This window comes from Colobus angolensis, unplaced genomic scaffold, assembly GCF_000951035.1.
Source record: "Colobus angolensis palliatus isolate OR3802 unplaced genomic scaffold, Cang.pa_1.0 Scaffold44, whole genome shotgun sequence".
Classification (NCBI taxonomy): domain Eukaryota; kingdom Metazoa; phylum Chordata; class Mammalia; order Primates; family Cercopithecidae; genus Colobus; species Colobus angolensis.
In genome coordinates this window covers 7114878-7125930 of record NW_012117821.1, presented here as the reverse complement: position 1 = coordinate 7125930, position 11053 = coordinate 7114878, and the positions used below count along the sequence as shown (strand labels likewise).

The window sequence follows — 11053 nt, the reverse complement described above, 5'->3', positions numbered from 1 at the left end:
GTGTTAGCCAGGATGGTCTCGATCTCCTGACCTCGTGATCCGCCCGTCTCGGCCTCCCACAGTGCTGGGATTACAGGCTTGAGCCACCGCGCCCGGCCCAGAGACAGATTTTTCAACAGCATCTTGTAATTTAGCCAAATAATCAGGACATAATTCATTGTGACCCTGTTTAACAGTAGTAAAAGAAACAGGAGCTTGGCCTGGGATGCGTAATTTACCCAAGCTCTTATACACAACTTTGTTACTTGTTCTGTGGTGAGAGCATGAAAGCCTAATTGGGTGGTAGTGTCAGAGTTATTATTGGAGCTGTGAGCCGAGCCTGAGTAATTAGAATGCCATCAGCCCGATTTAGCTGAGCCTGCAGACGGGCCTCCTCTGACCACCAGGTACGGAATTGTAAGTGCTGAGATGGAGTTAGAGCAGCTTTTGCCAAAAGGTTCCAGTCTAAAGGAAGCAAAATGACCTCAGTACAAAGAGTCTGTAATACCATTTTAACATATGGAGAAGTAGGACCATACTGAGTACAAGCATTCTTGAATTCTTTTAAAAAGGTAAGATAGAGTGGTGCATATCAACCCACTTGTACCCCTTGAGCATTGCAAGGTTCCAGCGTGACCAGATAAGGCCACGCCTCTAATCCACTTGCTTTTTTGTTTTGGCATAATAAGTGTAGCACGGAAGTTTCAAGTACAGGCACACGAGATGGAGTCGGCATAGAAGTGACAGGAAAAGTATGTGTAGATAAGGGGAACTGAGGTTGAGAAGGTCAGACCGGTATGACAGCATGAGAAAAGGGCTTTGGAGGAGGAGAAGAGGCAGAAGCATACCAGTGATTATTGCCCAATCCTGTGCAACAAAAGTGGCAGGGGTATCCACGTGTGAAGATTGGTACAGAGAAGCAGGTTGAGTGGATGGCAAAGTGACCAGCTGAGGGACCGAAATGACAGGAGGGTGAGGGGCTGCAACGGACAGGGAAGGGCCTGCAGAATTACAGGTAAATTGTAGTTTAGTCCCGGAGTCATTAGATGGCTCCATAGGCAAAGGCTGCAAAGATTTGAAGACTGAAGAGTTAGCACAGATATGGTCCCGGTCTGTCTGAGTCGGGGCCGCGGGAGCTACAAGTACCAGCTCTTCGTGAAAAGAAATAAGATCATCAGAGGGTGATGTTAAGCCAAAGTCACCGGAGTTAGATATTGAATCTTCAATATCCTCAGGTGGAGGAGGAGCAGACGAAGGGAGAGAGAGGCTGAGCAGATAGCAAAGGCTGAGCGGGAGAGGAAAGCTGAAGAAGAGGTGGAGTGTCTCCAGATTCAGAAAATTGTGGTAACTGCAGGGGGTCACGGGATTGGTATGTCATTAGGACGGCATGTACCAAGGCCCAGTCACCCCAAACAGTGATGGGAACATAATATCCTGTCAGGACCAGTTCCTGGAATTTTGCACCAATATGATCCCATAGTTCCACAGCTAACGTTCTCTTTTCAGGAAACCACAGACAGTGTTCTTCCAGCGCCCTGAATAGGGTGACCATATTTTCCAAGGGTACCCGAACTCCCCCCCGTTTTAACAGGAGTTTAATATAGCAGAGATAAGCATAATGTTTAGACTCTGCGTGACCCATAGTTACCCCACACAATACACAGACAATTCACCAGTCTTCAGGGAGCCAAACAAGCGTTTCTGTGGACCGGACTGATGAACGTTTCTCCGCACCTTCCAAAGGGAATTGTGTTCCCACATGCACTTAGGAAAAAGAAAACTATGTTGGCATGTGAGATATTGGGGGAACATGCCCCCAATATTTCAACGTAGGTTATTTTTATTTTCCATAACTGTTGGCCGGCTGAGAAATAAAGAGAGACAGTATAAAGAGAGGAATTTAACTGCTGGGCCACCGGGGGTGGCATCACATATTGGTAGGACCATGATGCCTGCCTGAGCCTCGAACCAGCAAGTTTTTATTATGGGTTACTTTTTCTTCTTTTCTATTTTTTTTTTCTTTGAGACAGAGTCTTGCTCTGTCACCCAGGCTGGAGTACAGTGGCACAATCTTGGCTCACTGCAAGCTCAGCATCCTGGGTTCACGCCAGTCTCCTGCCTCAGACTCCCGAGTAGTTGGGACCACAGGTGCCTGCCACCACGTCCGGCTAATTTTTTTGTATTATTAGTAGAAACGGGGTTTCACTGTGTTAGCCAGGATAGTCTTGATCTCCTGAACTACCCACCTTGGCCTCCCAAAGTGCTGGGATTACAGGTGTGAGCCACTGCGCCCAGCCTATTAAGGATTTCAAAAAGGGGAGGGGGTGTAAGAACAGGGAGTAGGTACAAAGATCACATGCTTCAAAGGGCAAAAAGTAGAACTACTAATAAGGGTCTAACAAAGATCACATGCTTCTGAGGGAACAAAACAAAAGGCAAAAGAACTACTGATAAGGGTCCAACAAAGATCATAAGACAAAGAGCAAAAGCAGAACTACAGGTAAGGGTCTACATTCAGCCGTGCATGTATTGTCTTGATAAATATCTTAAACACCAGAAAACAGGGTTTGAGAGCAGAGAACCGGTCTGACCACAAATTTACCAGGGTGGAGTTTTTCCCCACCCTAGTAAGCCTCAGGGAGTACCCTCAGGCATATCTCAGTCCTTATCTCAATTGCACAAGGCAGACATTCCCAAAGCGGCTGTTTATAGATCTCCCCCCAGGAACACATTCCTTTCCCGGGATATTAATATTAATATTCCTTGCTACGAAAGAATTTAGTGATATCTTCCCTACTTGCACATCCATTTATAGCCTTTCTGCAAGAAGGAAAATATGGCTCTTTTTGCCCGATCCCACAGGCAGTCAGACCTTATGTTTGTCTTCCCGTGTTCCCTAAAAATCGCTATTATTCTGTTCTTTTTCAAGGTGCACCAATTTCCTATTGTTCAAACACCCGTATTTTACAATCAATTTGTACAGTTAACACAATTATCACAGTGGTCCTGAGGTGACAAACATCCTCAGCTTACGAAGCTAAAAAGAAAGAAGATCATCAGGGGGTGACGTTAAGCCAAAGTCACCGGAGTTAGATATTGAATCTTCAGTATCCTCAGGTGGGGAGGAACAGACGAAGGGAGAGAGAGGCTGAGCAGATAGTGAGGGCCAAGTGGGAGAGGAAAGCTGAGGAAAAGGTGGAAGGTCTCCAGATTCAGAAAACTGTGGTAACTGCAGGGGGTCACGAGATTGGTATTACATTAGGATGGCACATACCAAGGCCCAGTCACCCCAAACAGTGATGGGAACATAATTTCCTGTCGGGACCAGTTCCCAGAATTTTGCACCAACACGATCCCATAATTCCATATCTAACATTCCCTTTTTGGGAAACCAAGGACAGTGTTCTTCCACCGCCCTGAATAGGGTGACCATGTTTTCCATGGGTACCCGAACTCCCCCTGCCCTGGTTTTAACAGGAGTTTAATATAGCAGATATAAGCATAATGTTTAGACTGTGTGTGACCCATAGTTACCCTGGACAATACACAGACAACTCACCAATCATCAGGGGGCCAAACAAGCATTTCTGTGGACTGGATCGATGAACGTTTCTCCGCACCTATGAAAGGGAATCGGGTTCCCACATGCACTTAGGAAAAAGAAAACCACATTGGCACACCAGATATTGGGGGAACCTGCCCCCAATATTTCAACATACGTTCTATTTTCCGTAAGTGTTGGCCAGCTGAGAAATAAAGAGAGACAGTATAAAGAGACCAATATTATAGCTGGGCTGCCGGGGGTGGCATCACATATTGGTAGGACCATGATGCCTGCCTGAGCCTCAAACTGGCAAGTTTTTATTAAGGGTTTCAAAATGGGGAGAGGGTGCAAGAACAGGGAGTAGGTGCAAAGATCACATGCTTCAAAGGGCAAAAAGCAGAACTACTAATAAGGGTCTAACAAAGATCACATGCTTCTGAGAGAACAGGACAAAGGGCAAAAGCAGAACTACTGATAAGGGTCCCACAAAGATCACAAGGAGAAGGGCAAAAGCAAAACTACAGATAAGGATCTATGTTCAGTGGTGCACGTATTGTCTTGATAAAATCTTAAACAACAGAAAACAGGGTTTGAGAGCAGAGAACTGGTCTGACCACAAATTTACCAGGGTGGAGTTTTTCCCCACCCTAGTAAGCCTGAGGGTACTGCAGGAGACCAGGGCGTATCTCAGTCCTTATCTCAACTGCACAAGACAGACATTCCCAGAGCGGCCATTTATAGATCTTCCCCCAGGAATGCATTAGTTTCCCAGAGTATTAATATTAATATTAATATACCTTGCTAGGAAAAGAATTTAGCGATATCTTCCCTACTTGCACATCTGTTTATAGGCTCCCTGCAAGAAGGAAAAGATGGCTCTTTTGCCCGACCCCACAGGCAGTCAGACCTTATGGTTGTCTTTCCTTGTTCCCTAAAAATCACTATTATTCTGTTCTTTTTCAAGGTGCACCAACTTCATATTGTTCAAACACACATTTTACAATCAATTTGTACAGTTAACACAATTATCACAGTGGTCCTGAGGTGACATACATCTTCCGCTTATGAAGATAACAGGATTAAGAGATTAAATAAAGACAGGCATAAGAAATTATAAAAGTATTATTTGGGAACTGATAAATGTCCATATTAAAATGAAATATTCACAATTTATGTTCCTCTGCCATGGCTCCAGCCACTCCCTCCATTCGGGGTCCCTAACTGCCCGCAACTCTAGTGTCCTGACAGTCATGGTGACAGTGACATTGAAAGTGGGAGCTCCATCGGTGCTCTTAGTACAAAGATGGGTCAGTTCACCATTTGCAGCAGTGGGTCTCGGATCACAGAACATTTCTGGCCCCCAAGTGTCACTCCATTTGCAAAAAAACTTGACCAGTCTTTGCCAATCAGGACATCAACTTCAGCTGGCCGGATGTTGACAAAGGTTTTCCCAGGGATGGTGGCCTGGATGGAAGGCAAGTCCTTGTAGCCCATGATGGCTGCGTCCTACAGGTCTCTTCCACAACGAGGTTGTCGATGTGGGTGTTCCACCCTGCTGTGGGCTGCTTGCGGCACTGCTGTCACCTCATGGGCAGGTAGGGGAGGCGGAGAGCTCAGGGCATGCACTGTGGTTGGGACCACTGCTCTGCTAGCCGTGCAGAAGCCCTCGTACAGCCACTTCTTGGAAGTGATCATTTTAAGCATTTATTTGAAATTGGTATTTTTCACTGTATTGATCCAAATGATTTCAAGCATAAAAGAATGGACAGATCAATTTTATTTGTTTACAAAAAGGAAAATGTGGCCAATCGTGACCAAGGTTAACAAAACAAAGGGCAAAGCTTAACTGGCTGAGTGTGGACTCCAATCATTGGAAAGACTGGGAAGATGATTCAGATGAAGCCATGTCTGATTTTGATCATTTCTCTGAGATGATGAACAACATGGGTGGTGAAGAAGATGTAGATTTAGCAGATGGAGCAGATGATCATTCACAAGACAGTGATGATGAAAAAATGCCAGATCTGGAGTAAGGAATATTGTCATTATCTGGATTTTGAGAAAGAAAAATAACTTCTCTGCAAGATTTCATAATTGAGAGAATTCCTGAGTTGATAGCTCTAAAGACAGATGCTGTATTTGCTTACTTTAACCCATTTTTCTTTTTCTTTTTTTTTTTTTTTTTTTGGAGGCGGAGTCTCGCTCTGTCGCCGGGACTGGAGTGCAGTGGCTGGATCTCAGCTCACTGCAAGCTCCGCCTCCCGGGTTTTACGCCATTCTCCTGCCTCAGCCTCCCGAGTAGCTGGGACTACAGGCGCCCGCCACCTCGCCCGGCTAGTTTTTTGTATTTTTAGTAGAGATGGGGTTTCACCGTGTTAGCCAGGATGGTCTCGATCTCCTGACCTTGTTATCCGCCCGTCTCGGCCTCCCAAAGTGCTGGGATTACAGGCTTGAGCCACCGCACCCGGCCACTTTAACCCATTTTTCAACCTGTTTGTTCTTTAAGAGGCCTCACTAAGGGATGATATGTACCACTGTATGGGACAATTTTCAGTCAGCTAAGGCAATAACCTTATGCATGAACATTTTCCAGACTTCCATGAAGCTGCTGAAGTCCTAGGCAATTGATGCAGCAGTTGTGATAAATACATACATCTCACCTAAGTCTCCTTTTCTTCATAACATAGATACTGACATGATAGAAAGCTCTCAGCTTAGGGAAAGAGAACTAAATTTTAGATTATAGGATATGGATTCAAAAGTGGCTGGAACAAATTGGTTGACATCTTACTGGTAACCTGCTATTTCTCTTGTGTTGTTCTTCAGGATTGTTCCACTAAAGCTTACCTTTCAAAAAATTTACCTCTCAGGCTGGGCGCAGTGGCCCACGCCTAGAATCCCAGCACTTTGGGAGGCTGATGCGGGCAGATCACATGAGGCCAGGAGTTTGAGACCAGCCTGACCAACATGCCAAAACCCCATCTCTACTAAAAATACATAAATTAGCCGGTCATGGTGGTGTGCATCTGTAATCCCAGGTACTTGGGAGGCTGAGGTAGGAGAATTGCTTGAACCTGGGAGGTGGAGGCTGCAGTGAGCTGAGATCACGCCACTGCACTCCAGCCTGGGTGACAGAGTGAGACTCTGTCTCAAAAAAAAAAAAAAATTGATATTACCAGATGAAATCACAGCCCCAAGGTAGTGGACATTCTTGGTGTCAATCATTATAGAAGAGAAGGGCCAACCAGGAGTTGTTAGTTGAGGCTCACAGAGGTGGGAGATGGCATCTGTCCCTGCCTCTGGGAGTGGTCTGTCAAGGCAGCAGGTAGGGGGCCTCATGATGAAGAAGAGCTGGCCAGGCCTCGTAAGTCAGACTGCCTGGTTGCCCATTACTCAGAATTTTCAAATGTTGTTCAGATTTTTAAGGCCATTTGCAGCCAGGGGTGTGGGCTGGGATGAAACCCATGAGAAACTGTCATGAAAGAAAGCGGATTTGAGGTAGGCCTTGAAGAAGAGCTAGGACTGATGCAGGACAGTCAGGCAAACCTCTAAACTGGGGCTTAGCCCAGGCGGGTTCTTGGATTCACCCAGGAAAGAATTCCAGGGCAAGCTGGTGGTGGTAGCCAGCAAGCAGCAGTGCACAGAGCAGCAGAGGTACTGCTCCTCGTGGAGCAGGGCTACTCAGGGGTAGTGTGCCCAAAGTCACAGCTCAGAGGCAGAGCTGTACTCATATGTACAGCCACTTTTAATTATATGCAAATTAAGGGGTGGTTATATAGAAATTTCTAGGATGAGGTAGTAATTTTCAGGCCATCAAGTTATTGCCATGGAAAGGGGTGTTAATATCTGGGTGTTGCCAAGGAAATGACAAAGTGACATGGCACACTGGTGGGTGTGTCTTATGGAAAGCTGCTTCTGCCCTGGACCTGGTTTTTTTTTGAGATGGAACCTCCCTTTGTTGCCCAGGCTGGAGTGCATTGGTACGATCTTGACTCACTGCAACCTCCGCCTCCCATGTTCAAGCGATTCTCATGCCTCGGCCTCCCAAGCAGCTGGGACTACAGGCACACACCACCACACCGGCTAATTTTTGTATTTTAGTAGAGACAGGGTTTTGCCATGTTGCCAGGGTGGTCTTGAACTCCTGAGCTCAGGCAATCTGCCTGCGTCAGCCTCCCAAAGTGTTAGGATTACAGGCGTGAGCCATTGTGCCCAGCCTGCGCCAGATCTGTTTAACTGGTCCTGAATTTGGTCCGGTGTCTGAGTCCTGCCTCCAGAGTAGAGTTCACCTTCCTGAGTCCAGTCCCACTTCTTGCCTCACAACTGTTAGGTAGAGATGTGAAGGAGTAGGGAGAGAAGGGGGTTGCTGGAAGGGAGAGTAGCAGAGGCTGGAAGGAGCATGACATGAGGGAAATGGTGATGGCCTTAGCTGAAAAGATGAAGAGGTGTGTTGTGGGGGAATCCCTGAGAAAGATCTGAGGGGTACATTGAATCAGGCTCTGGAGCCCTGGAATGGAAGGGTATAAAGGGTATAGGGAGGCTGTAGGAGCTATTGAGAGCACCGCGGCAGGGAGCAGCAAGATGACAGTGGTGTCTTAGGAGGGTGAAATTGGTGTTGGTGCATGGGGTAAACTGGATGAGGAGATCGTGTGTAAAGCCTGAGAGCTGGACCGACAAGTGGAGAGGCCTGAATCCTAAGATCCAGGCAGGGGCCTCAGTGGGGTCAACCAGCTGGTAGGGAAATATGAATGGCTACTTTCTACTCCTACAGTGACTGCCAAGCTGACCTTCTGATATTTCACCCCAATCACAAACAAGAAATGGGAATTAAAAACACACACACACACACAAAATATGTTGCTTCACACCCTCACTACCATATTACAAAAGTTATACATCATTGCAGAAATCTGGAAAATGCAAATCACTAAAAATAAATATTTTTAAAATGTGTTTTTTAACCTAAATGAGGCTGTATTGCATTTTTTGGCATGAATAGTTTTCTATAACTTTTCTATTATTATTTCTCTTTCTTCTCTTTTGACAATGTCTGTCTTTTTTTTAATGATTTTATTTTTAGATGGAGTCTCACTCTGTTACCCAGGTTGGCGTGTAGTGGTGTGATCTTGGTTGACTGCAACGTCTGCCTCCTGGGTTCAAGTGATTCTCCTGCCTCAGCCTCCTGTGTAGCTGGGACTAGAGATGCGTGCCACCATGCCTGGCTAATTTTTGTATTTTTAGTAGAGATGGGGTTTCACCATGTTGGCCAGGCTGGTCTCAAGCTCCTGACCTCAGGCGACCTACACACCTCGGCCTGGGATTGCAGGCGTGAGCCATTGTGCCCAGCCTCTTTTGACAATGCCTTTCTATATTGCCCAGGCAGGACTCAAACTCCTGAATGATTGATTTTCAGAAGTGAAGGGGCAGATCCTGATTGTTTGGTTTGCAAAAGGGGGTTCACTGAGGTGAGCTGTCATAAACTGATCACACAGATTTCTTTTTCTGCTTATTTTCTTTATTTTTTTTTTTTTGAGACAGGGTCTGGCTCTGTCATTTAGCCTGAATGCAGGGGTGCAATCACGGCTCACTTCAGCCTTGACTTCCTTGGTTCAGGTGATCCTCCCACCTCAGCCTCCCAAGTAGCTGGGACTACAGGCACACACCTTCACACTCAGCTAAGTTTTGAACTTTTCATAGAGATTGGATCTCACCACGATCCCCAGGCTGGTCTTGAATTCCTTTTTTTTTTTATTTTTATTTATTTATTTTTGTTTTGTTTTGTTTTGTTTTGTTTTATTTTTATTTTTTATTTTTTTGGTCTTGAATTCCTGAGCTCAAATGATCTTCCCTACTTGGCCTCCCAAAGTGCTGGGATTACCAGTGTGAGCCACTGCGCCCAGCTGAACAGATTTCAAATGAGTTCTGGTAATATATTAGTTTTCTACTACCACATTACCATGAATATTACCACAAACTCCATGGCTTAAAACAACACACCTGTATTATCTTACAGTCTTGGTGGGTTAGGAACCTAAGTACAGTTTCTCTGGGCCATCTACTTAGCATCTCACAGGCTGCAGTACAGGTGTGGGCCAAGGATGGGTTTCATCTGAAGGCTCTACTAGGGAAGCATCTGCTTCCTATGTGCCTGGTTGTTAGCAGAATTCAGTTCCTTTTGATTGTTGGACTGAGAGCTTTTTTTTTTTTTTTCGCTGGCTGTCAGCTGGAGGCCCAGAGGTAGGTGACTAGATGGTACTTGCAGTTTCTTGTCACATGGAGTTCTCCAACATGGCCACTCGCTTACTCACAGCCGGCAAGAGAAAGAGGCTCCAGCAAGATGAGGGGAATGGTGATGTAACGTGTAATCTTATGTAACAACATCATGTGTTTCTTATCACCTGTGCATACACAATTGATTAGAAGCAAATCAAACATCATGCCCACACACAAGAGGATCACACAAGAGCAAGAACACCAGGAGGTGGGGTCAAAAGTTATTACCCTCAGGGGCCATTCTGTCCACCACAGGTAGCTACTACTTGTTACCATGGCTATAGAACAGTCCATCTTTTCCTAAGTTTGTGGATGTGGAGCAACTGGAGTGGTATACACGGCTATTGGAAATGTGAAATGTTAAACCACTTTGGAAAACGGTTTGGCAGTTTCTTGAAAACGTAAACACCATATGATCCAGTCATTCCACTACTAGATAGTTACCCAAGAGAAATAAAAACAACCCACATAAAGACTTGTGTACAAATGTTCATAGCAGAATATTCATAATATTAGAAAAGAGGAGGCCAGGTGCAATGGGCTCACGCCTGTAATCCCAATAGTTTGGGAGGGCAAGGCAGGAAAATCACTTGAGCCCAGGCAACATAGGGAGACCCTGTCTTTACAGAAAAAATTGTAAAAATTAGCCAGTCTTGGTGGCATGAGCCTGTAGTTTCAGCTCTTCTGGAGGCTGAGGTGGGAGCATTGCTTAAGCCTGGGAGCTTGAGCTGTGGTCATGCCATGCACTCCAGCCTGGATGACAGAGGAGTGACCCTGTCTCAAAAACAACAATGACAAAAACCAAAACCAAAAATCAACAAAACAAAAACCTAAAAGTGGAAACAACCCAAGTGTCCATCAACAAGAGAGTAAATAAACACAGTGAGAACTATCCATGCAGTGGAATATTTCTCAGTAATAAAAATGAACAGGTTAGTTATATGCGCAACTACATAGATGACTGTCAAATCATCATGCTGCAAGAATGAAGCCAGACAAAAAAAGGCCCCCTTCCCCACCAAAAATCCTGTATGATGCTATTTATTTGCCATTCTAGAAATGCAAATTAATCTATAGTTCCCAAAAGCAGGACAGTTGTTGCCTGGGGTGAGACAGAGAAGGACAGATGGACTCTAAAGAGCACTTGGAAACTTCTGAGGGTGACAAAATGTTTTGTTTTGTTTTGTTTTTTAATTGATACAAGGGGCCAGCCTTGGTGGCTCATGCCTGTAATCCCAGCACTTTGGGAGGCTGAGG

General features: G+C 45.4%; 1 pseudogene; it reads right to left on the bottom strand.

Annotated features, from left to right (window-relative positions):
- The window catches only part of LOC105522826, an 11578-nt pseudogene extending 4830 nt beyond the window's left edge, over positions 1 to 6748 (bottom strand).
- Between the last annotated feature and the right edge of the window lie 4305 nt (positions 6749 to 11053).